At 41.6% G+C, this 27543-nt stretch overlaps 1 protein-coding gene across 1 annotated transcript in view; it reads right to left on the bottom strand.

The window, feature by feature from the left end:
* FAM135B (family with sequence similarity 135 member B) overlaps positions 1–27543 on the bottom strand; it is a 222776-nt gene that overhangs the window by 33471 nt on the left and 161762 nt on the right. The gene's annotated exons all lie outside the window — the stretch shown is intronic.

The following is a 27543-nucleotide window of genomic DNA, read 5'->3' as shown; positions in this document are numbered from 1 at the left end:
AATATTTAGGTTGGAAAAGACCCTTAGGATCATCGAATTCTACTGTAAACCTAACAATACCAAGTCCACCACTAAACCATGTCCCTAAGCACCACGTCTACACGTCTTTTAAATACCTCCAGGGATGGTTACTCCACCACTTCCCTGGACAGCCTGTTCCAATGCTTGACAACCCTTTCGGTGAAGAAATTTTTCCTAATATCCAATCCAAACCTCCCCTGGTGCAACTTGAGGCCATTTCCACTCATCCTATCACTGGCTACATGGGAGAAGAGACCGACACCCACCTCGCTACAACCTCCTTTCAGGGAGTTGTAGAGAGCGATGAGGTCTCCCCTCAGCCTCCTTTTCTCCAGGCTAAACAACCCCAGTTCCCTCAGCCGCTCCTCAGAAGACTTGTTCTCCAGACCCCTCACCAGCCTCGTTGCCCTTCTCTGGACACCCTCCAGCACCTCAATGTCCTTCTTGTAGTGAGGGGCCCAAAACTGAACACAGTATTCGAGGTGCAGCCTCACCAGTGCCAAATATAAAAGGACAATCACTTCCCTACTCCTGCTGGCCACACGATTTCTGATACAGGCCAGGATGCCATTGGCCTTCTTGGCCGCCTGGGCACACTGCCGGCTCATGTTCAGCCGGCTGTCAACCAGCACCCCCAGGTCCTTTTCCGCCAGGCAGCTTTCCAGCCACTCTTCCCCAAGCCTGTAGCGCTGCATGGGGTTGTTGTGGCCGAAGTGCAGGACCCGGCACTTGGCCTTGTTGAACCTCATACAGTTGGCCTTGGCCCATTGATCCAGCCTGTCCAGGTCCCTCTGCAGAGCCTTCCTACCCTCGAGCAGATCAACACTCCCGCCCAGCTTGGTGTCGTCTGCAAACTTACTGAGGGAACACTCGATCCCCTCATCCAGATCATTGATAAAGATATTGAACAAGACCGGCCCCAAAACTGAGCCCTGGGGAACACCGCTTGTGACCGGTCGCCAACTGGATTGAACTTCATTCACCACAACTCTCTGGGCCCGGCCGTCCAGCCAGTTTTTTTACTCAGCGCAGAGTACACCTGTCTAAGCCATGAGCCGCCAGCTTCTCGAGGAGAATGCTGTGGGAAATGCTCTCCAAGGCTTTACTAAAGTCTGGGTAGACAACATCCACAGCCTGTCCCTTATCCACTAAGTAGGTCACCTTCTTATAGAAGGAGATCAGGTTGGTCAAGCAGGACCTGCCTTTCATAAACCCATGCTGTCTGGGCCTCATCACCTGGTTGTCCTGTACATGCTGTGTGATGGCACTCAGCATGATCTGCTCCAGAACCTTCCCCAGAACCGAGGTCAGGCTGACAGGCCTGTAGTTCCCCAGATCCTCCTTCCGGCCCTTCTTATAGATGGGCATCACATTTGCTAACCTCCAGTCAACTGGGACCTCCCAGTTAGCCACAACTGTTGATAAATGATTGAAAGTGGCTTGGTGAGCACTTCCACCAGCTCCCTCATCCCTTGGGTGGATCCCATCTGGCCCCATAGACTTGTGTGTGTCTAAGTGGTGTAGACATCAGCTACATCAGGTCGCTAACCATTTCCCCTTGGATTATGGGGGCTCCATTCTGCTCCCCATCCCTGTCTTCCAGCTCAGGGGGCTGGGGACCCTGAGAACAACTGGTCTTACTACTGAAGACTGAGGCAAAGAAGGCATTAAGTACCTCAGCCTTTTCCTCAGCTGTTGTCACTATGTTTCCCCCCACAACCAATAAAGGATGGAGATTCTCCTTAGCCCTCCTTCTGTTGCTAATGTAATTATAGAAACATTTTTTATTGGCTTTTATTGCAGTAGCCAGATTAAGATGTAGTTGGGGTTTGGCCTTTCTAATTTTCTGTCTCACAACATCCTTGTAGTCCTCCTGAGTGGCCTGGCCCTTCTTCCAAAGGTCATAAACTCTCCTTTTTTTCCTGAGTTCCAGCCAAAGCTCTCTGTTCAGCCAGGCCGGTCTTCCCTGCCAGCTCGTCTTTTGGCACATGGGGATGGCCTGTTCCTGCACCTTTCAGATTTCCTTCTTGAAGAATGTCCAGCCTTCCTGGACTCCTTTGCCCTTCAGGGCTGCCTCTCAAGGGACTCTGTCAACCAGGCTCCTAAAGAGGCCAAAGTCTGTCCTCCGGAAGTCCAAGATGGCAGTTCTGCTGACCCCCCTCCTTACTTCTCCAAGAATCAAAAACTATCATTTCATGACTGCTGTGCCCAAGATGGCCTCCAACCATCACATCTCCCACCAGTCCTTCTCTGTTCGCAGACAACAGGTCCAGCAAGGCGCCTTCCTTAGTTGGCTCACTCACTAAGTGTGTCAGAAAGTTGTCTTCCACACACTCCAGGAACTTCCTAGACTGTTTCCTCTCTGCTGTATTATATTTCCAGCGGACGTCCGGGAAGTTGAAGTTCCCCATGAGAACAAGGGCTAGCGATTGTGAGACTTCTCCCAGCTGCTTATAGAATATTTCGTCTGCCTCTTCATCCTGGTTGGGTGGTCTGTAACAGACTCCCACCATGATATCTGCCTTGTTGGCTTTTCCCCTGATTCTTACCCATAAACACTCAACCCTTTCATCACCATCATCAAGCTCTAGACAGTCAAAACACTCCTTAACGTACAGGGCTACCCCACCGCCTCTCCTTCCCTGTCTATGCCTTCTGAAGAGCTTATAGCCATCCATTGCAGCACTTCAGTTGTGTGAGTCATCCCACCATATTTCCGTGATGACAACTATATCATAGTTCTCCAGCTGCACAATGGTTTCCAACTCCTCCTGTTTGTTGCCCATGGTGCGTGCATTGGTGTAGATGCACTTCAGCTGGGCTATTGATCCTGCCACCTTTACTGAGGGAGAAGCCCTAATTCCTATCTCACTGTTCTGCTGTGCTTCCATGGTTCCTAATGCATCAACAACCCTTGCATCTTTGCTGTCGCATGGATCTCCATTCCCTATCTCCACTGAGATGGCTAAGATGCTGCATGCATTAGTACAGGGACATTTCAAATGCGCTCCAGTGCACTCAGAACATCATGGAGCAGACTGAAGGACCTCAGTAACACACTGTCCCTCAAACATTGGCATGCTGCCCCCAGGCTTATCTCTAGCAAGCCTGGTTTTATCCCTTTCCCCCTTCAAATCTAGTTTAAAGCTCTTTCCATGAGCCCTGCTAACTCCTGTGCAAAGATCCTTTTCCTCCTTTGATACAGGTGTCTCAGCAGGCCTTGTGTCATGTAGACTGACCCACGATCAAAACCCCCAAAATTCTGCTGGTGACACCAGTCACGGAGCCAGGCATTGATCAGCTGGGCCTTCTTGTTTCTTCCTTCATCTTTCCCTGCAACTGGAAGGATAGAGGGGAACACTACTTGTGCTCCTCATCCCTTAACCAGTTGTCCCAAGACCCTGAAGTCTCTCTTGATTGCCCTTGGACTTCTTATTGCAACTTCATCACTGCCTACATGAAAAAGCAACAAGGGATAATAATCCGAGGGCTGTACCAGGGTAGGAAGTTTTCTCATCCCACCTTTAACCCAGGCCCAAGGGAGGCAGCAGACTTCCCTAAGAAGTGGGTCCGGTCGGCATATTGGGCCTTCTGTTCCCTTCAGAAGAGAGTCTCCTATGACAATGCCCCATCTTTTTTTATGGAAGTGGTTTTGATGCGGGGCGTAGGCTGACTTAACCTTGGTGACACCTCCAACCTAGATGAACCATTGTCCTCGTTATTGTTCAGTTCCACTTGCAGAGCCTCGTACCTATTATGCAAGGGCACCTGGGAAGGTGGGGGAGTCATGGAGGAGATGTGCCTGCTGCGCCAGACAGGAACTTGTTGCATTGCCCCCTATCCCTGAAGTCACTGCATTCTGCTGGGTGGGGAGACGATAGGGGAATCCTCCATATCATGTGTCCTGTCTGCCTGACAGGTCTGTCCCAGGGACGGTAGGGGGTGGTTCCAGTAGTCTATCATCTCCCTCTCAGACTCCCTGATCCTCTTCAACCTACTCACCTCCTCCTGGAGCTCTGTCACTAAGCGGAGGAGTTCCTCTCCCTGGGCGCACCTCCCACAGTGTGCTCACTGCTGCCGTCCAGTACTGGCCTAAGAGCAGGGCACACCCTGCAGTCTGACACCTGGCTGGCAGCGTGTTCCTACTGGAGCTCTGTCTGGGAAGCTGCGTCAGTCGCAGCGGGTGCAGAGCTTAGAGAGAACATGGCCTTCCGTCGGGTAGATACCATTGCTCCATGGTCAAGCAGGCAGAGTTACAGTGCCTTTGCTGCACGCCCTTCTGTGCAAACCAGAGCTGCTCACCTCAGCAACAGGTCTCATCAGCTGCTGTTGCACAAGCTACAGGCTCCTGGAGGGTCACTCTGCTCCCCCTGAGGTTTTCCCAGTTCAGAAAACTTCCCTCTGCACTGCGCTAGAGCACAGGCACCGGATCTGCTCACCTCAGCAACTGAGTGAATGTAAAATACTTCATAGTTCCTTGCTTCTCAGTGGCAAAATAGAGTAACTAATTTTCCTAAGTGTCAGGTGAGCATCTAAGTGTACACATTATATCAAAAGGATATATCACTTAAGGTGTGTTTGCAGGGTGTCATGAAGAATCACGTACATATAACCTTAATTTCTCCATTTCTCAGTTTACTGAGGAGTGATGACATAGAGAAAAACCTAGACAAATGCCAGATAAAACCAACTGCCTAGTGTTTTGGAAATGTAAAGGCTTCAGTTCAATTTGGTCATGTTTTGCAAAGCTAGATCCCAACACTGGACCATCACTGTCCCTTGTCAGGGACCATCTGTCCTCTAAGATGTTCTTCTAGATTTACTCAGCCAAGTAAAATAGCCTACAAAATGAACAACCGCAAACAAACTAAACATTCTTGACAATATCCCTGCTGAATACATTTAAATAAATCAGCTTTTTCAATGAATAGGTTTCCTGTGTAATGCTCTTTTCAGTCAACAGATTTCTCCTATAATTAGAGTGTATTACTTTATAAATTTACTTTTCCTTTATAAGAAGAGAAAGGAAAATTACTTGAGAAAAGCAAACACTGTAATTAAATAAGGTTCATGCCAACTCATTATTCAAATGCAGAGAACAATTTGTGAATATCCATTTGCAGTGTACTAAATCCATCTAATATCAAAAGGCACCAATTGGAATTTACGCTTTGTAAGTTGCTTGTATTTGTTTTGTACTAAAGTAATTTCACAAGCTATGTTAACTATGTGCAATGTTCAACAGCAGCACTAAGTCGGCAAATTAGAGCCTTTACGTTTAATCTAATTCGAAACAGCATTTCACAATTCAGATTCGAATTCATATTGCTTGTCAAGAATTTTAAGATACTAAAAAGCCATTCCAGACTAAATAGACAAGTTTTGCAGTCTCCAGCAGTATTTCATTAGCAGACAGCACTAGCCTACCTTGCTTACTTCTGGCGAAGAACTAGAGAACTGCTTGAAACAGAGGAATAAATCTCAGCATCCCAAGATGAATGCAGTTTCTGAGAGCACAGTGTCTGCCCATTTGTCTGCATGCCCACATCGGTCACCTAATATATAAATTTTATTCTAGCTTCAAACTCACTGACCAAGGAGATTATACATCTCTACTTTGGAGACAGTTTTCTAAGACAGAAGATTTCCTGTTATTTGGTGGTTGGAAATGAAATTAGAGTTATGGCTTGAGCTAATACATTAGTGTTTACACCTCATTTTTTGAAGAAAGAAAGAGATTATAAGATAACAATTTCTGGTAATTAGAGATATGACTGAAGCATATGAGCAGAAGAATACTCTTTCACGTGTAGGAACACAAATGACAAAGACAGATATTTGTATTTTATAATTAAAGGGGAAAAAAAAGCAAAACAGGAAGGGAACCAGGAGTTATATCATGCAGCTTATATGGTGCCAGTTATCTTATGCTTGTCAATTATTTCACAAACATTTATATCTGCAAAGTGTTTGTTAAAAAAAAACCCAACCAATCAACCAACCAAACAAAAAAACCCTAATTTATTGGGACCTTTGCATCAGGTAACACTTGTATGGGAATCCAATCTCCTGAACAGGACAGTTGGTTGCTGTCCAGAGGATGATGCAAGTCTCCATTGCAAGGGTCCTTACAGTGATCTTCACCTGGATCAGGTGAGACTCCCCCAGCTGTTGTTCTGCTGAATTCCTGTACCAGCCGGGCTGTGGTCCTGTGTGACCACTCCAGCACATGCATCATCCATTGTTATTGAGTATCTTAAACTGCATGTGAAACATCTCATTAATATCTCAACTCTTTATGAAAGACTATTCTAGAAAGACCTCTGCAGTAATACTACCTATTGACCATCCACAAGAGTCTTATCTGTGTTCAGTTTGGTCACTTCTGCATCAGGAACCTCCCGTCAGAATCTCTGGGAGAGCCAGACTGACCACCCAGGATGCTTGTACACAAGTTGTACTGGTCAGCTTTTCTAGGAGCTGCTTGGAGGAATCTCCGGGTCTGATCAAAATTCCCACCCAGAAAGATTCTACAGCAATGAGTTAATGCTGCTTCTAATTGTTGCCACCTTCTCTCAGCTTGATCTATTATCTCATCCATATAGGCAACGAACTGAAGGGTTCCTGGACCACCAGTGAATTAACGCCTAAGTGCACTGAGTGTCCATACAGTCACAACCCTGACACCCTACTATTCCATAACCAGAACTATAGGATGAACTTGAACTTCATATTTATAACACGCTTATCACTTAAATTCATAGCTCTCGCCACCTGTGATAAAGTTCTTTATTTTACAGAAGCTGAAAATGCTTTCAGAAGCATAATTTCCAAAAGATTCATATTACTTACATTGCAGTTAAGACAGAGACCCCAATGAAAACAGGTCTGCTATATCTAGCCCTCCACAGAGACAGAAAGCAAACGTAGATTTACTAAATGACTAAAATTATTTTAGTTTTTCATTTCTCCTGACCTTTGTTTCTCTCCCTCCTTCAGCCCTGTTTTTTATTTCTTGCTGAGAAACCAATAGTAGACCCACAGATCTTCCCTTTTCACGTGAAGGGACACACATGACTATGCATGTTGAGGGAGATCTGATATATCCCTGGGAGATCTGATATATCCCTGTTAATCAAATCAGTGTTGTGAATGTAAAATGTAAAATCTACAGCTTGAGCAGAGGGCACCAGTGGTAGGAGAAGGGCAAGTTCTTACCCCGTTTACTGAAACTGGTTGCATGTCAGAAATTATTTTTGTCTTAAAGAGGTTATCATGTAAATACGCTAAATTGAACTCTGAGAGAAGACTGAAGACGCAAAGAATGTCTTCTTCTAGGCCCCAAAGCAGTTTCTATGGCAGAACTGAGATGAAATCCAAAGGGAAAAAAAGAACCTTGATGATTTAAAATAAAGTACTTTCAATGAGAATGTTTCATGAGAAAAAAAGTAAAAATCCTGCATTTGGGTTGACTAAGAATATTTTTATAAATATATATGGCATATGTATAAAAACTCTCTATGTATATACACGTGTATATATGTATATTTACATTTCCATTCAGCTATGGAAAAAAACCCAAACCAAACCAACTCCCCCTCATTAATTCACTCATCAATAGAAAATAACTTCTATATCCCTGTGCCAGGCAGTGAAAAATTATTGGCAAATCTGAAACCATACCATAGTTCAAAGACATGAAAGTCCATAGTGGCCAACTTGTGGATGCCATTCTGTGGTGACATACTGTTTCTTCTTAGCCTGGTTTCCTCAGCAAACGCTGCATATTTAATCATGCTGCCTGTGTATGTGTCATTCTGTCAGTGCTCCCAGCAATTTTTCTAAATGGTGGCTGAATTTAGCCTTCTTTGAGAGATAGGAAGAAGTCCCCAAGACATTAAATACCTAAAGGTGTGGTGAAAATGGGTAGCCAAGAAAGAAAAGGACTTTAAATATTTGTCTAACAGAAAGGCTGTAGACTACATATAACAGGCATGGTACACAAACCTTGATTCTATCTGGTGGAAAAACAATACATCTTTGTGTTCTCCATCTGTCAGCAGCAGATCTGTGGACACAGAACCTTTTTGAGGGATGGGTGACAACCACATCAGCCAGCTCCTATAAACCTCATTCCTCTAATATCCACTAACAGGAAGACAACATGCTTATGGGAGAAACCATTATGGAAAATTGGGAAAATTAAGTACCCTTCATGAAACAAAGTGAAACCTAGAACCAAACGCGTAAGATAAACAGATATATTGGACTAGGATGCACTTGAATGTGCATATTTTATCAACTTAATAAATTGCCTTGCTTGTATTGATTTACTAGTCTGCTATATGATATGATGGTCCATTACCCAATGCTCTAAAATAAAAGAAAAATAAAATCACTATATTATATTTACCTTTGATTTATATGACACTAGTAACACTAGTCATAAATGTCAATAAAGGACAATAGCTAGAAAGACATTGACAATGTATGGAACTATTTATGCTTTGCCTCTCACTAAATCTGTTATGTCAGAAAACATTGATTAGGATTTCATAAATACAAGATACAATTTGACATTTATATTAACTCTTAGAGTTACTTTGTCAAAACCACTGGAATGATAATGCAGTAGAAAAAATATTTGAGATTGGAGTCAGATTTAGTGATAATTTCACTTTGTACAAAATTAGCAGGAAGAAAGTATTTGGCTTGACACCCTTGAAAAACAGGAACCATCAGGCTTGCAAAAGAGCCATCCTCTGAACAGGCAGAAGATAATTATCCTGGTCAGCTCTAATGGTTGTGTCTCAGGGTTTCAATACTATAAGTTACTGTTCAAAATGCAAGGTGTAGGTTTCTTAATGACAAATGGCTGAGAAAGAAGAAATGGCCAAGAAAGTATTTGATAGGAAAATTTCCATCTAAAAATACCATCCTAGTAAAACGAAAATGCTTCACAGGTCACATTGATTTCCATTAACATTCTTCTAGGAGAAAAATCTGGTAAAACACTGACAAAGTTTCAAATGTCTTGTATTGATGCTCTTAAAACTAAACATTTGATTTTTCATTTCAAATAGAACTTCTGGCTTTTTTTTTTTCATTTTCTTTTCGTCAAGTTCATATTTAGATAACAGTATATTGTACAGTTTAAAGGTCCAAAACAAATCAAAAAGCTTTCTTCCATGCACAGGTGGTTGGTTTGTTGTGGGTTTTTTCCCAGATTTTTCTTTTAGGGGACATTTCACAATTTTTTAATTTCTTTTCAATAGAAATGAAGCCAAATTCTGAAATCTCCTCAGCTTGTCTGAAGTCTATTTCCCACATCACTTTGAAAACTGAACCTAGTGTCTGGAGGTCAAGTTACATCCTATATATCATCACAAGTGTCTATAATCATGATGGCTCTTCATGTAAAAGCACAGATATGGTATTCTATAGAAGTCTTTAATGAATGATGATGATGATGAATAAGAAGGCAAAAAATTCCTTTTCCTCCACCTAATCTCTAGGGTTATACATCACCATAGAGAAAATTAAAGCCATAAAAACATTTCTTCAGCAGTAAATTAGGCACTGGAGAAGATGTCTCATGAAAGTTAGAGCAGGTGTCTGACAGGAGGCATACTTCTTCCAAGTTGATCACTGAATCATCGGCACAAGAAAAGTCATATGCTTTTCTTTCCCTCTGTTGGATATATGTATGAAAATAATACATATTAGTCCATATCTTCATCTTGTTGTTATTATTAAGAGTCTGTGTAGGGAACATGGAGAGAGCATACTGAAGTATCCTTTGGCTAAGAGATGATACAGCAATACTGAATAATTATTTTATGGGAAAAAAACAGTGGTTGATTTTCAAACTGTTTGAAAATAATTGTTTATGCAAAAAATTGTTTATATCTACCAGATGCATAAATAGGTAGAGAGACAGATATATATATAAAAGCTGGTCTTTATTTGTAATTTTAAATTTAATATTTATAAATACACACATACATATGGTGTAAATTCTGACCTCCTAAACAAAATATCACAGTGGAGACATCAAAAAGGGCCTTAGTACATTGTCCTTTCTGATTAAAGAGAGTCCATGCTGCTTACTCACAGATAAGGAAGGCAAATCCACTCCTGTTGCTGTGATCAAACAAGGACCCCTGAGCTGAAGAGCTGCCTTGTTATTACACATCACTGCAGGCAGCAGGCATAAAACCAGTCAAGTTTTAAAAGGACACTTGTTAACATTTTTTTTGTCTCTCCCACCTGTATCCACACACTCACACTTATAGAAGGAGATCCTGTTCAGTGGCGTAATACAATTGTGCCATTCGAATTGGCATTCAGGACAACAGAAAATACCAAAAAAAGGTTTGATTCAACTTTTATACATAGCAACAGGGAAGGATACATTCAGCTGCTGCTCTGGCTGGGACATAGATGGCTTTATGCTGTGTAATCATGCAGCATAGCAGCTGGCGGAGGAGTTTTGCTTTTTGCATCAATGCTACGTACTGTCTTATATTAAATACATGAATGAATGAATAAATAAATAAATAAATACATGCTTCCCAGGATTTTATAGCATCCTAATAGTTTTGTTTTAAAATGTTTGCAATTAATTACGTAGGCGGCACTGATCAAAGCTCTAACACATATCCCAGTTTGCTCACATAAGAATGGTGAGACTAGTATCTAGCAAAACTTTTATATTTGGACTGTAAACATGTCCAGCTCAGCTTATCACCGTGGACTCCTTTCATAACACAGAGAGAAACAGGCATTTTTGGAGCACAGTTCATCCCCTCTACTTCAAATATTGATGTTATAATGCATTATCCCCTAGAAATGCTCCTTGCTTTCCACAGACTGCGTATGAAGGAAAATTAAACTGAAAGTTCAGACACAGACAATTCAGAGATAGGCAGAGAAGTTCCATCCCAGTGCTTACTAAAAAAAACAAGACAGTAATTCATACAGTTTTCATACAGTTTCATACAGTTTTGAACCGTCATTTCCTAGTGAATGTGACATTCCAGCTCTTGCTGGGACTCGGGAAAAAAAGGAGAGTTTACCGCTTGTGGATGAAGGGGCAGGCGACTCAAGAAGAGTACAGGGATCTCGTTAGGCCGTGCAGAGAAGAAATGAGAAAGGCAAAAGCCCAGCTAGAACACAATCTGGCCGCTGTCATTAAAGACAACAAAAAATGTTTTTACAAATATATTAATGACAAGAAGAGAGCCAAGGAGAATCTCCATCCTTTATTGGATGCAGGGGGGAACATTGTCACCGAGGATGAGGAAAAGGCTGAGGTACTCAATGCCTTCTTTGCCTCAGTCTTTAACAGGCAGACCAGTTATCCTCAGGGTACTCGGCCCCCCGAGTTGGAAGACAGGGACGGCGAGCAGGATGAACCCCCCATAATCCAAGGGGAAGCAGTCAATGACCTGCTACGCCACCTGGATGCTCACAAGTCTATGGGGCCGGATGGGATCCACCTGAGAGTGCTGAGAGAGCTGGCGGAGGAGCTCACCAAGCCACTCTCCATCATTTATCAGCAGTCCTGGTTAACGGGGGAGGTCCCGGGCGACTGGAGGCTTGCCAATGTGACGCCCATCTACAAGAAGGGCTGGAAGGAGGATGCGGGGAACTACAGGCCTGTCAGCCTGACCTCGGTGCTGGGGAAGATGATGGAGCGGTTCATCTTGAGGGTGCTCACAAGGCATGAGCGGGACAACCAGGGGATCCGGCCCAGCCAGCACAGATTCGTGAGAGGCAGGTCCTGCTTGACCAACCTGATCTCCTTCTATGACCAGGTGACCCGCCTAGTGGATGAGGGAAAGGCTGTGGATGTGGTCTACCTGGACTTCAGCAAGGCCTTTGACACCGTCTCCCACAGCATTCTCCTCGAGAAGCTGGCGGCTCACGGCTTAGACAGGTGGACTCTGCGCTGGGTCAAAAACTGGCTGGACGGCCGGGCCCAGAGAGTTGTGGTGAATGGAGTTCAATCCAGTTGGCGGCCGGTCACGAGCGGTGTTCCCCAGGGCTCAGTACTGGGGCCGGTCTTGTTGAATATCTTTATCAATGATCTGGATGAGGGCATTGAGTGCACCCTCAGTAAGTTTGCAGACGACACCAAGTTGGGCGGGAGCGTTTATCTGCTCGAGGGTAGGAAGGCTCTGCAGAGGGACCTGGACAGGCTGGATCGATGGGCCGAGGCCAACTGTATGAGGTTCAACAAGGCCAAGTGCCGGGTCCTGCACTTTGGCCACAACAACCCCATGCAGCGCTACAGGCTTGGGGAAGAGTGGCTGGAAAGCTGCCTGTCGGAAAAGGACCTGGGGGTGCTGGTTGACAGCCGGCTGAACATGAGCCGGCAGTGTGCCCAGGCGGCCAAGAAGGCCAATGGCATCCTGGCCTGTATCAGAAACAGTGTGGCCAGCAGGAGTAGGGAAGTGATCGTGCCCCTGTACTCAGCCCTGGTGAGGCCGCACCTCGAATACTGTGTTCAGTTTTGGGCCCCTCACTACAAGAAGGACGTTGAGGTGCTGGAGCGTGTCCAGAGAAGGGCAACGAGGCTGGTGAGGGGTCTGGAGAACAAGTCTTCTGAGGAGTGGCTGAGGGAACTGGGGTTGTTTAGCCTGGAGAAAAGGAGGCTGAGGGGAGACCTCATCGCTCTCTACAACTCCCTGAAAGGAGGTTGTAGCGAGGTGGGTGTTGGTCTCTTCTCCCAAGTACGAGAGGAAACGGCCTCAAGTTGCGCCAGGGGAGGTTTAGATTGGACGTGAGGAAAAATGTCTTTACTGAAAGAGTGGTTAAGCATTGGAAGAGGCTGCCCAGGGAAGTGGTTGAGTCCCCATCCCTGAAAGTATTTAAAAGACGTGTAGATGCGGCACTTAGGGACATGGTTTAGTGGTGTTTGGTTGACGGTTGGGCTTGATGATCTTAGAGGTCTTTTCCAACCTTAATGATTCTATGATTCTATGATAATTTAATTTATTTTTTTAATTCTCCAGCTTTTGGAGCCAGAATCAGGATTTAATTGGGGGGTTATATTTATGTCAGCCTGGAAATACTAAAATATAAATGGCAATAAAAACAATACACAAAGATTAAGAGGCTCTGGTTTTATATCGTGGTTGTAATTTATAAAATCTGACGTGCATCATAAGTAAGTCAGTGCCATTTTCCATGTTTTACATTTGAGAAAACTAATGCTCAGAAAGATCATCTGAGCAACTCTTTTCAGGTGCAGGCAGAGGGAGAGAACTGCGGGGCATCCCAAATTTGAATAGACATTTTCTTCCCTCAAACAGTACGAACATTTCAGACATAATGATTTGGATTCTTCACCCAGTGGTAGCTGCTGGCTCCAAGGAGCTGACAACCAGTCCCAGAGCATATATTTGTCTGGGTCTAGTGTGAGCTTGGAAATCCTCTAACTTAGAGAAAAAGCAGGAACTGGAGGGACCTGAGATGGAAGCGAAGAGGCATGTAGGGAAGTGAAGGTCCCATCTTGTGTTGTCCTCACAGTGTTCCCTGCAGGAGGGTATGGCCATGGCTGCTACAAGAGCCAACTGAAGACACTTTGTCAGAGCATGTGGGCTAGTTTGGACCTGACAAACAAATGAGTTAAAACCAGTTCTCTTGCAGATGCCATTTCTCTCATAGTGTTTGGCACAATACACTATTAAACACAATGAACTTCTATCAAACTGCATGCACTGAACTACTTGGTTCAGTGTTGCTTTTTGATGCACAGACCCAGAACAAATGGTGACTCTGAAATGCTCTTTATTTAATAAAAGCAACAGTGAGGACCACAGCTTCCTATTTAGAAATGCCAGGCTCTATTAAATACTCCCAGTCACTGCCAGACAGAAAGTGACTTCAGGCTTGGATCTCTATTCACATATGACTAGAGCTACAGGAATAATTGAATAGTAATAATTATTATCATATTATGACTAGAGCTACAGGAATAATTTTACAGTTTGATGCCCAAACTGGGAAAAAAAGAACATGTTAGGTCAACTTAGAAATAAAGTATTTCCTTGTTCAGAGTGAAATGAAACACCCTTCCTTTTTTCTTTTTTTTTTTTTTTAAGACATTTTTAATAGCGATTGCAAGTTAGCTAATTATCGTGGCTTCACATTTCAAGACTTGTCACTTAAGCACCATAACAGACCTTGCACACCCTCTTAATGCGCTACAGATACAAATTAAAACATACTTTAAACTCATCTGTACATTGTGAAACTAGATGAATTGTCATGTGCTGAACCATGTAACATAGCACAGGATGCCACAGAAACTTTTTAAGCTGGGGAACAGTAAACAGTAGGATGCAGAGAGGATGTTTGTATGGAAAATATATTCCAACCTGTTATAATACATGCCTATTTCACAGTTTCCCACAACGGTGGTGGACTGAACTCAGCGATGGCATCACCCCTTCCTATCTCTGACCACAGTATTTGGGCTCTCCCACTTGTTAGGAAAATGGCATACAGTGGGCTACAACTTATAAGAGGAGAACTAGGCTGACGCTGCATCCTCTGCACATCATTCAGTTTTGAGAAATAACTTAAGTTGCACTGCACTTGTCCCACTGCTACTCCATTTGGGCTTTCTGAAATTTGGTTCCCTTTTTGCCCTTCCAAAATGTTCACAGAAGTTGCCTCAAAAGTCAATATCACAGTGATCAAACACTTGATGAGTCCTATTTTTAAGGTGGAGTATTATCACTGGAATCAGAGGAAGAGGGTCCTGACTGATATCCTACCACTAAGCACAGGATCAACTCAGCAGTCTCATTAAAGAAATCTATCTATAGCAACCAAGCTCGCTTTTTTTATGGAGCAGATCATGACAATGAAAACTTAGCTTGGGCCCAGTGAAATTTCCCAACAAACTGTGCTTGAGTTGTGTGAAGACCTTGAGGCAGTAGCACATGAAGCTGCCATTTTAAGCCTAAAAAGCCCAACCACTCTGCATCCATCCTGCTTCTCTCTTAAAATAAAACTATAGTCAGCTACAAATATGTCCATAAATGGAGGAAGAGTTAATTACTTCAAACACTGGAGCACCAACTTGTCATAAGATAAAGGATGGATTTTTAGTGTTACTGCAGCCTGAAAAATTGTTTATTTTGAAGACTATGTTCCAAATCTGGAGGTTATGTAAAAGATACCAGCCAGGAAGTTCTGGTACTTATGACCCTGGTGGTACACAAATCATGCCCAAGTTATACACAGCAGTAACCTGAGTTAGAGAAATGTATCTGAAATGAAAGATGAGCTCATTGGTGCAGCCTATTGACTATGTACCAGCATTACCTATAAGCTGAGCAGAGGCAAAAAGAGCCCACAGCTAGCAAGTGGGGAATTTGGTGACAAAGTGGACATGGATCCTGATCTATGGGGAAGGAGAAAGAGAAATTAGATGGAGACATAAGACTGGAGTCTTACTTTGGAAGATGTGTAATAAGAAATGGGAGGATATGGATTGCTGGTTACTCCAAGAAGTAGTATTCTGTTTCTGTATCTCTTCTTTCATGACTGGTGTAAGACTTAGAAATAGAAATAGTATTTGCTTCTCACGTATCACTGGGATGAGTGTGTTTGACATTTGTGCAGAAGGAAAGATTCAAAGGCAAAGACAGGGATCCTCCTGTCCAAAGAAAGGAATATATAAAGAACCAGGCAGGACAAAAGTGTATAAAGCATACTAAAAATATTATCAAAAAGCAAGTCCCACTTAAATGAGGTGATGAATTTCCTCATTTCCAGGTCACATTTTGCAGAAAAGACCTCTATGAGTTTGATGCTGCCACAAGCAAAATCTGAGGACCATTATTCAAGCATCATACAATATAAAATAAGAGTTATTTCCTTTTCTTGGGGAACCTAGATCTCAAAGAGGCCAGACCAAAAAAAAAAAACAAACAAAACCAAAAACGAAACAGGATCTCTGTGCATTACAACGTTTGTCTATATTCCCTATCAATCGAAGGGCCTGAGCTTTTGCTCTAATCAAGACCCACTGTTATTAACTGTGAAGAACACATATCTACTGTCTTGCAACATGGCATGGTGACATCAAGAAACCAAGAAGGCTTGTGAATTATTTTAGTAGAAAGGCATATAGGGACATGAGCCTCTTGGGATTTGTGATATGTTGTCATTCCTGCCTAGGAACAGGATGTTTATTAATTGCACCGTTTGCTTTTCAGACTACTTCTGCAGGTGGCCAAGATCACTTTGAATGCTGTCATTCTACTCCCACTGGTTTGGCTTCTGAAATGACTTTTACAATAACTATTATCTGAACATACCTTCCCAGTGGGTCATTTTAGTTCTTGATCACACAGAGTGTCATAGGGGAGAAGGGATATGGTGCCAACCATGCCCACCCAAATCTATTTATTTCAGAGCTTTGCCCAGTATTCAGTGTGGAGATCTCTATAATCAGAGCAGTTGCTGCATGCTGGTTAATTAGCTTTCTCTTCACAAATGGAGATAAAAATTAGAACAACCATAACACTTTCTGATCTCTTTCTCAGCTTGGTGAATTTAAACATTAGTAACACTGTCAAACAATGGCTAAAGAGGAAATATTTAGTTGTCTTTTGGCAGTGACAAATTACTTCAACATTTATGGGTTTATTTTTTTAAGCAGTTTGACATTTCATTACTAAGGCAGATTTTTTATTTTATTATTTCTTTCAGTCTGTTACATAGCCACAGTGTTACCAAGTAGGTTCCTATGAGTCATATGCAGGTGGGAAGAAATCATGTCTCTATTGATAGCACTATTATTTTTTATTATTATTTACAAATGTTCTTGCATATCCCCCTCTTTCTACTTGGTTCACGACTGACTTCTCATTCTTCCCCAAACATGTGAGCAAAATATGCTGATTTGTATATTTTGCTCTGTCAAACTGGATCAAAACAGAAGTCCAACAAGCCTTGCGTTTTGCAACCAATCATAGTTAAATATCAAATACTCACTGAGGAGACAGAAGTAAACAAAGAAAAAAAATCCAAACCTAAGCCCTGACAGCTTCAGAAATTGCATGCCTTCAGGCAAAGTCTTCCTCAAATTGCCCAAAGATTGGTTTATGCCACAGCTCTCACAGCTCCCATCCTTTCTGAACAAGGACTGTAGGAATTGTTGGTGCTGTCATTTTGCACAATTGTGGCAAATCCTACAAATTTCACAGAAGCACCTTCTGGCAATGTGTTATACCAGCTGTCTTATGGTCTATAAAAATGGAGAAAAAAAGAATCCTTTTATTGGTTCTAAATATGCTATTTTTCAGGTTACCTGAATTTTGTCCAGTATTGTATTGTGAAAAATAATCAACAGAAGATCTCTTGCAAGATCCTACTCCAAGGTTTGTTGTAAAACCAAGTAAGACATATCAATTTCCATTCCTTTCCCAGTTATTTTTCTGAAGATAACTCTGTGGCGCAGAGAGTTCCATCACTCAGTTAATTCAAGTTTTCAAAGTGACCAAATGAGATCCGTTGGATTTTTCTCTTCACAATGTTTCAAAACCTGTTTTTTTCTGGAGTATTACTGTATTTCAACCAATCACAACCCAAAATAATAATTTACAGCCCTGGTTACACGCAAACAATCAGTCTGCACAAGAAATGTTCCGCTTTGGCCTAGGTGCTATAATGCTGGTCTGTTTTCTTTGATGTGGGGGAATGCGGTTTCTACATCTTTTGATGTCAGAAAACAGCTCAATGTCTAATGCTGTCATTATGCCGCATTCCTGAAGTCTTCACTTATGACACTCTCAGGCAATGAATCATTTATAGCTCTTTGACATGCATGCAAACATACATCAAATTGCAAAGCCAATTATAAAACAATATACAGTCCTTTTTATCACTTCAGAAATCCACAATTTCTATTTTAATACTGAAACAGAAATAATGGCTAATCAGAAACTTTCCTGGGTATGGTACTTGAAGGCAATTATATTAATTTGCTATAATTTACTGCAACAAAATGGGGAACTTTTGAATAGCTGGAGCTGTATAAATTTGCATAAGTATTACATTTTCACAGGTTCATTTTCCCAGCCCAGTAGATACTTCCTGTATTATGCATAGTACATATAGCACCCCTCAAGTAATTTACGCTCAAAGACAATCAAATTTCATGAGCCATGAGTAGCTTACCATTTATTCTGCAGGCCATCATTTTATGGTTTTAAATAAAATACTTCTAGTGAGTTCCATAGAGGAGAAAGAGGGTTTGACTGACAGCTCTGGAGAGTCAAACTGTATTTGTTTACAAAAGAAATACAATACATAGAGAAGAAACAGTGCTTTACCACCCCCAGGAACATGAGTTAACACTGCTTTGGAGGTACCCCTCTGTCCTGTTCAGGCTTTCACCCTTGCTTCTCATCAGCCGACTCTGTCTACCAATGCCAGGTAGACCTAATTCCAACAGAGACATTGCAGATTGCTTCAAGACCTAACAAAAACCTGACAATGACTCTTGGTTTGGGTCATCAAAGAGTAGACATATAGTGCCTTCAACTGACTTTATGGCTTTTTATTGCACACGGAAAGAGTTTAGGAACATCTTGGGAGACCTTATTGCAGCCTTTCAATACTTAAAGGGAGTTTATAAGAAAGATGGGGCCAGACTTTTTAATAGGGCCTGTAGCAATAGGACAAAGGGTAATGGTTTTAAACTAAAAGAGGGTAGATCCAGACTAGATATAGGGAAGAAATTTTTTACGCTGAGGGTGGTGAAGCACTGGCACAGGTTGCCCAGAGAGGTGGTGGATGCCCCATCCCTGGAGACATTCCAGGTCAGGTTGGACGGGGCTCTGAGCAACCTGATCTGATTGAAGATGTCCCTGCTCATTGCAGGGGGGTTGGCCTAGATGACCTTTAGAGGTCCCTTCCAACCCAAACTATTCTATGTTTCTATGAACATGACAAGGAAGAAAAGTGATGGGAATAGGCTCTTGGCCTTATCTGACTTACTAGAAACCAGAAGCTACACATGAATGATACTGCAGCTCCTTCACACTCCATGACACACCCAGCTATCCTGGGATAATATAGTGACTGAGTGCACAGACAGCATCAATGCATCAGAACCTATTCAAATATCATGCTATGAATCTGGGAACAGCAGGGGTAAATACTACTGTAAAACCAGACTGACTGGAAGCTTGATTTCTCAAGGTTTATGCCAGTCAAAGAAGTAGTGTAAGCTCATATGCATCTCACTGTATCTAGCTTGCCCTAAATAAATCTTTAGACCCAGATTCTGACCCGAATACTCATATGTCTAACTGCCTGAATACTCACACATCTTTCTTGGTTATGCAAAGAACTTCCTTGAAGCATTACCCACTTCTGTCCAAAAACTTTGTTTTTTGCCATTCATCAAAACACTCCAGTACAGACTCTGAACATGTGATTGGGTCAAACCAACTTCAGGAGGACCTATTCTTGTACTGAAGAGCTTCTAAAATTATTCTTATCTTGCCATGAAGCTTCAAAAAATGCTTTATCTATATTGGCTAAACTTTTGTATAATGTTATTCACCTCTGTTGGCAATACTTTTGAGAATCATAACACACTCAACCATCTCTATTCTCTTAGCCCATTTATTTCTGTTTGTCAGGCTGCTGAAACTTGTCTGATCCTCAGAGAACTTGTGAGATCGTTGGAGCAGGGGCATTCATTTGTGCACAAGCTGATGTCGTGGGGACTGTGTTTCTAAGTGTTCCTCCGGAGCACTGCACCAAAACTTATAATTCATACTAGCTGTGAAACTGATTCTTGGGTCATTATGACTGACATGATGGCTTTGAACAGCGGTACAGGCTCTTGCTGTCACTTGAAGTCTTGTTTCCACAAAACAAGACAAAGTGGTTGGAAAAAGAGGGAATCTCTTTTCTCATTCCCCAGTCCCCGAGCTGCTGTCTGGGACACTTGCCAATAGCAAAGGGTTAGCTTCCAGATGATGGATCTTGACTGTGCTGTTGTTGGCATCGGTGCTCCTGTTGGAAAGGCCATCAGCTGGGAAGCTATGAGAGCTGATTAGGTCTCCTTTCAAGACCTCTCTCATCATCAGTCAGTGGGAATTATTGTAGCGTTCTTTAGGGCATATGAAGATAATTTTTCAACAAAATACCACCGGGAAAAAAATACTGAGAAGAAAGAAAAACTGAAACATAGAGCACTCTATCAAAAGGTAGAGAGCAGCCAAGTCCAATTCCTAAAGTAAAGAGTAGAAAGGCTGTTCCTGCTGCTTGTACACTCCACTTCAGGGAAGAAAGAAAGAAACATCTGTCCCAAGCCCCCTCCTATAAACTTCTTCAAAAATCAGTGCTGTAAAAATCTGTAGAAAGGGAAAACTTTAATTGAAAGAATGTCTTTCAAGTGAATAACTGTACAAACCACATCAGTGGATTTCAGCCCTAAAGTGAGAAAATAATGTGATGGGAGCCAAATAAGTTCTTCAGTATATAACTGTAATAATAGCTGTGAAAGAGAAATAAGTTCTTCATGTTCAGTCTGCCTTTTACCACTCTACTCACAACTACTTTAAATTAGCTATTAAAAACTTCTTTTCAGTTATACAAGTCTAGATGTGATCAACTTTTTCACAGTGGTATGCAGAGAAACAGGGAGATTTGTAAAGAGAATACAGCAGTCTGATTCTTTCCAATACATAAGCATTGCAGAAAAATAACAAAAAAAGACATGAAAAATGGAACTTCCTATGCAAATTCTATTGATTTTCAAAAGGAACCAATTACCAGTCCAGTATGAGAAATTCCTGAGGATTTTCTCCAGAAGAAGACTCCATCACTGTCCTGTCTAGAGTCTCACAAGAATCTCCAGACGATTTCATGACATTTTCATTGAACACCCACAGTGAAAAGATTGCAAAGCTTTTTCAACATCATGTTTTAGGCCTAATCTGAAATTAATCTCAGTTTTGAACTCTACCATAATGCAGATCATTGCCTTGCTGTACCCCGCATATGCCAGATCAAAAAGTAAGAGCCACAGAAAAGAAATATGCCAATGATTAAAGAAACCAGTTATTGTCACATTATTAGTTACCATGTTTTCTGCTACAGCTAGGAAATAATTTAGTTCTTTCTAACGATCAGCCATTTATCTTCAGGCAACTAAAGATTAAAGACTTCATCAGTAATTATCACAAACGGTGCCCTGAACACACTGATTAAAGATACTTGTCATTACACCTTATAAAGAACAGTATATCAGCGCTCTTACTATTTCAGAACGATTATGCATTGGACATCTGCTGGAGTCTCAATCACAACTAATCACCATTTGCATAAGCAAGACACTGAAAGAATCCTGTTCCTTTAAAACCACCCATTACAAATACATGCTAATACATGAAAGATGTACTTTCCATACCACACTCACACCCAAAGCAGAGAAGTCTGATACCAAAAAGTAAAGCCGTTTCCATGTAAAATTAACATTTCAGGTTGAAATTCTGATGTAAACTACACTTCTGCAGTCTGGATTAGTTATATGGAGTAATTATAGGTAAAAGCTATTTTAAATACTGGGTTTTTTTTTAAAAAATCATTATTTTTTAAACATTAAATACTATATACCAGTTGTCTTACATACTCAACTTCTAAATTGGTATAATCAGAATCTTAACTATGCCTTAAGTTTGTAAATAGTCAGGCATTGTTTGTAAAACATCTCCCTTGGTACACAGTTAAGAAAAAAAAAAATTACAAAAACTTCTGGCAACTTCACAGCCCTCTAGACACATCAGGTCCCTTTATTTCTAGCAGGAGATGGAGATCCTCTGTTAGTTTCAAAGGGAAAAAAAGAGAAAAATATACGTTGTTCTTCCTTTAAAAGGAAACAGTGGAGTTTTAGTCTTTTGCAAAGTTTTAGTTCTTTTGCAAACCTAACACCTTTTTTTTTTTTTCTTGCCTTGCCTTGCCTTGCCTTGCCTTCCCTCACCAGTAACCCTCTCCCTCAGCCTCCCCTGTTCCCTCCCTCCCTCTCTCTTTCTCTCTGTCCTGGTTTCATCTGGGATAGAGTTAATTTTCTTCTTAGTAGCTGGCACAGTGCTGTGTTTTGGATTTAGGATGAGAATAATGTTGATAACACACCAATGTTTTAGTTGTTGCTGAGTAGTGCTTACACTAGTCAAGGACTTTTCAGCTTCTCATGCCCTGCCAGCGAGAAGCTGGGAGGGGGCACAGCCAGGACAGCTGACCCAAACTGGCCAAAGGGACATTCCATACCATGTGACGTCATGCTCAGTACATAAACTGGGGGGAGTTGGCCGAGGGGCAGCGATTGCTGCTCGGGAATTGGCTGGGCATTGTTCGGCGGGTGGTGAGCAATTGCATTGAGCATCACCTATTTTATATATATTTTTTATCATTATTATTATTATTATTATTGTTTTCCCTTCCTTTTCTGTCTTTATCTCAATGCACAAATTTTACTTCTTTTTCCCCGATTCTCTCCCCCATCCCACTGCGGGGCGGGGAGTGAGCAAACGGCTGTGTGGTGTTTAGCTGCCTGCCGGGTTAAACCACAACACTCTGTCTTTCTCATACAATTTTGTTTTGGGCTCAGGACACAGCAGATGCCCTGAAAAAAAAAAAAAAGGAACAATGGAATTAAGTTAGAAAGATGGCTGCTGTGCCAATAAATACAAAAAACGATAACAGGAATCTCTACATAAAGGTTCCTATGTCTGAAGAGGAATGAAATTCTCAGCTGTGTTTTCCTCTTCTCCCAGCTAAACTGGGATTTCAGGGCATACTACAATTCCCACAATGGGATGGAATGGATCCTACACGGGCTATTCTCTGATGCACCACCTTCCTTTCTCAAGAGCTGAAAAAGTATCATGGCCAAAGAGCCATAACTATACAGAAGAAAAGAATAAAACACAGATGACTCCTATGTGACATAAAAATGTGGGTTTGAGTAATGTTTTGGCATCAGGCTGAAACAGCCTAGGTTTTTCATACGTTGCTGAAAAGATGAAAATATTAGCAAACTGTCTGTGGAAAAGAACTCTTACTATCAACGCAATTTTATTTGAATGACACTCCTAGTTCTTGTATTATGCCAGGCATAAACTTTATATATTTTGGGATAGCTACATCAGTGCTAGATGGAAGAAGAACACTTCTTATCAAACACCAGTGCCTTACTAATGGGAAGTCATGTGATTAATCAATCTGATTACTTAGAAGTCAATTTATCTGCAGTGCAACTGCTATCCAAATGAAAATAAGATTACTGTGAGTACGGTTTATTAATAACCCCCAGTATGTCATTGACTCAACTTGATTATAACACAGCAGGCATGCAATGCACAATATTACAAAGATATTAAAACAGCCTGACAACAGTGGATACAGAAGAGGTGTATGGTACAGCGTAAGGCATAAAACTCCTGAAGTGTAAGTGACCATTCAATTTTCAGTTCTGCAAGGAACATTTTCTTTTTATTTTATTGTAGATGTAGGATCTGCAGATATTTTTCAGTGTCCAGCTCTTACAGCTGCTGAGATCACCTGAAAGCATGAGTCAGTGTGACGTTCAGATACAGACCTTGTAACATCCAAAACAACCCCTTGAACTTCCTCACAGAGAAAAGCAATTTAGCAGACCCAGAGGGGAATTCAGATGCCCCTGAGGGAAGCCAGTCACACACAGCTCATGAGTCTGTTTCATCCCACTAGATCTCCCAAGCCTGCAGTAGATATGATCCTACTTTGAACATAATGTTAATCTACTGTGATATATATACCCTGTGAGTACAGGTTATGGGCTGAAGAGAGCTTGAGAAAGTACTAGTACATTTTCTTATTCTGTAGATTGCTCTCTACTAGTTTTTTGACCACAAAAGCATCTTCCTTCATGTTTATCTGACAACAAAAATTTCTTATTTCAATAAGAAATATCTTTGTTGTCTTAATTTTGCTTGAAAGGAAAAGTGTAGTATAGATAGAGAGAAAATCATAGAGAAGGAGGGAAGGAAGAATGGAGAAAGGGAAGATCCCTGTTTGCTGGGTAGATGACTGGGAAGAGAGTGAAAGACTTAAAAAAAACCCAAGGTTTAAATAGGATTAAATATTATAACTACTCTGCTAAGCTAGGAAATGAGGAAACTGTCAGTGGTGTTCTGAAGTCACTTGGGGAGAGCTAGGGAAAATGCACATGTACAGTCCAAAGCCGCTGGCATTTAATTAGTCTCCTCACTGAGAAGTCAGAAGTGCAGAACGAGGAACCTTCAGGATCTATCATTAAGCAGTGGCACCTCAGCAGCCCAAACACAGAAGATTAGCTCAGGAAGTGGCAAGAGAAGCTGATGATTGATACAGACTTTCTTAGAAATGAAGGCAGTTACTTGCATTTTCAGTAAGAAAAAAGCAAATCAACTACGTAAACTAGATGAGAACTTCCACAGTCAATCTATGGGCCTAAAAAGAAGATTAGCTCTCTGATGCACCCATGTTTTATGAGGAAGGAAGAGGTAAAATGGGATGTATGACCTAGAGATGATATGTCAAGAAAAGAGTCCTCTACTTTGTATTCAAGAGATGTCTGGACAACATGACTTAGTAGTATTAACATCAGATTTCAGCACAATTCTGGCTTTCCTGAGGGCTTAGCACTACCGTAAATCCAGCCACTATTCTACTGAAGCCATGTGTTCAAATCTTGTCTGAACCATGTGTGGTGGGTTGACCATGGCTGGCTTCCAGGTGCCCACCAAGCCACTCTATCACTCCCCTTCCTCAACAGGACAGAGAGAGAAAAATACAACAAAAAGTTCATGGGTCAAGAGAAAGACAGGGAGATTACTTACCAATTACCATCATGGCCAAAACAGACTCTTTTTGGGGAAATGAATTTAATTTATTACCAATTAAACAGAGTAGAATGAGAAATAAGAACAAATCTAAAACCAGCTTCCTTCAGGGCAGAGCCACCTGCTCCTGCGTGGAGTTTTCCATGGGCTGCAGTGGGACAACCTGCGTCACCGTGGTCTTCATCACAGGCTGAAGGGGAATGTCTGCTCTGGCACCTGGAGCACCTCCTCTCTTCCTTCTTCATTGACCTTGGTGCCTGCTTATTTGTTTCTCACATTTTTTTGCTATTCTTTCTTACAGCTGTTGCACAGTATTTTTTACCCTTTCTTAAATGTTATCACAGAGGTGCTACCAACGTCGCTCATGGGCTCAGCTTTGGCCAGCGGTAGGTCCATCCTGGAGCCAGCTGGAGCTGGCTCTGTCCAACATTGGGGCAGCTTCTGGTGTCTTCTCACAGAAGCCACCCCTGCTCCCATCCCCCTCCGCTAACAAAACCTTGCCACATAAACCCAACACACCACGCCATTAGTCCATCTACTGTGTATGATGGCACTAGTGAGGGCAAAGTTTACTTTTATGAGCAAATCTTCTTCATAACTTTGTAGAATTTATGCCAAACCTATGAAAATGAATAAAATGTGGCGTTACTAAGTGCCTCAGACACAGTGAACCACTGATTTCCTAGGGTTTTAAGCTATGCAGCTCCTAGACTTAAGGAAGAGGGTGCAGTAGGAATGATTTAGAGTTCCTACTCATTACAAGCTTCTGCTCAAATGGAAATATAATGGAAAAATAATCTGACTGCAACCAGGGCAGGGGAAAAGCTCTTTTTGCTTTATTCACAATAGGTAAACCTCAAATAAGGAAAGTCTCAATTGTTTGCAGTCTTACAGAGAACTGAATAATCAGATTCAGTTCCCTAGAAAAGACATCAGACAGAAGACCCTTGCCCAGGAGATACATCTTAAGAGCTTAAGCCTGGAGACTTCTCAGATCAAGGAAAACACAGAAATGTGCATAAAAAGTAGAAGGATCCAAACTCAGTTTTGCGGAGATGAAAGCAAAACAAAACAAAAACCAGGATAGACCAACATTAACTGTTTCACAGCATTTTATGACATAGAAAGGAGCTAACCAAAGTCTCTTTAAAATTCATTTTCCCATGTCCTGCTGCCCAGTGAAGCTTTGTCTGCTGTGGAAGACAAGATATGTTAATTGTTCTAGCCTAGATTTAACCAGTTGCATCAAATCAGAGTAGCTTACAAACAAACAAACAAAAAAAAGTGTGGTATATATTGAGTTAAGGTATCCAATAGTTACTAATTTGGACATGCAGTAGGCAAGGTCGAACCAAAAATATATATAAAGTGAGTAGAGAGGTCTGCAGTTTTCATCTAATGAAAAGGGTAGGATCCATTCTCATGCCCACTGATGGTGATTGCAAAATTCCCCAAACCTGGACACGTCTATAGTCCAGTTGAAGTTACGTTTAACAAACATTCAGACAACCTGGAATTACAAATTTGTAAAGGGAAGTAAACTTGGCCCAGTGTCAAGCATTACAGCACTGTAAGAAATAATATTACTCCTCTTCCTTCAATCCCTTATGGCTTGATATAAACTCCCACATAAACCAGCAGTCAGTCACAAGGCCCTCATTTGGAGTTAGGTTTACCCCCACAGTAGTTTCTTTTCTAGCTCTGAATTATTTATTCTTTTACATTAAACCAAGAGAAATAGTCTTTGCTCATTATCATACATCATGGATAGCATATGCAAAAAGGCCATCACAGTCTATTAAATTAAAATGCTTAGATCAAGAACAGATGTCATGAGTTATAGAGGTTTCTGAAGCTAAGCAAATGCACATCTGACCATGTGGATGTGGAGTGTGCAGCATTATATTTATGATTATTTGGTGCTTGACGTTCGAATGACCTGCAGTGTAACAGAGTGCTAAAGCCTGTTCGTGATAGAGTGCTTTCATTTTGGTATTCAATAGGTCACCTGCTAGGATAATAATTATGCTGTCATTTAAAAAAAAAAAAAAAAAAAAAGAAGAAAAAAACCCTATAAACAAAGAAGGTTAGTCAACAGAGATAGGTAGAAAATAGAGTTTGCAGCTAAGGAAAACATTTGGGAAGAAAATAAGGTTTCCTAATCACAGCAGACTAAGATTTTTCCATGGAGAGTAAAAGGAAAAATGGGAGTGGAGAGTTAGTCTTTCCATTTATCTTCTTACAATAGAGTTTTGTGCAGAGGATAATGAAAACTAGGAATGACTCTCCAAAGAAGCTTCTCTCTTGTGTGATGTACAGAGATGTACAGAGATTAGTCTACAAACACTTGAATCAGTTATTTAAACTTACCTGATGTCTACCAGAGAAGCAGAGGTTGAGGTCAGTTTGTTTGCCAAAAGCATACAATGACCCAATGGTTCGGATAGCAGCCTCAGGCCAAACGTTCCCTCAGTCTGAGTTAATTCCCTGGTAGTTCTTCTGCACCAGCCACTCTAGGCTAGCATATTTTTAATATTTATACAGAACAGAACAGCTTTAACAGGAAAGGTTGAGGGATGCTGGGGGCAGCAGGTTAATCAGAACCCTTGAATCAGGG

The sequence above is a fragment of the Aptenodytes patagonicus genome, chromosome 2 (genome assembly GCF_965638725.1).
Source record: "Aptenodytes patagonicus chromosome 2, bAptPat1.pri.cur, whole genome shotgun sequence".
Classification (NCBI taxonomy): Eukaryota; Metazoa; Chordata; class Aves; order Sphenisciformes; family Spheniscidae; genus Aptenodytes; species Aptenodytes patagonicus.
Note: the sequence above shows the minus strand (reverse complement) of the source record. Positions and strands in the feature narration are given on the sequence as shown.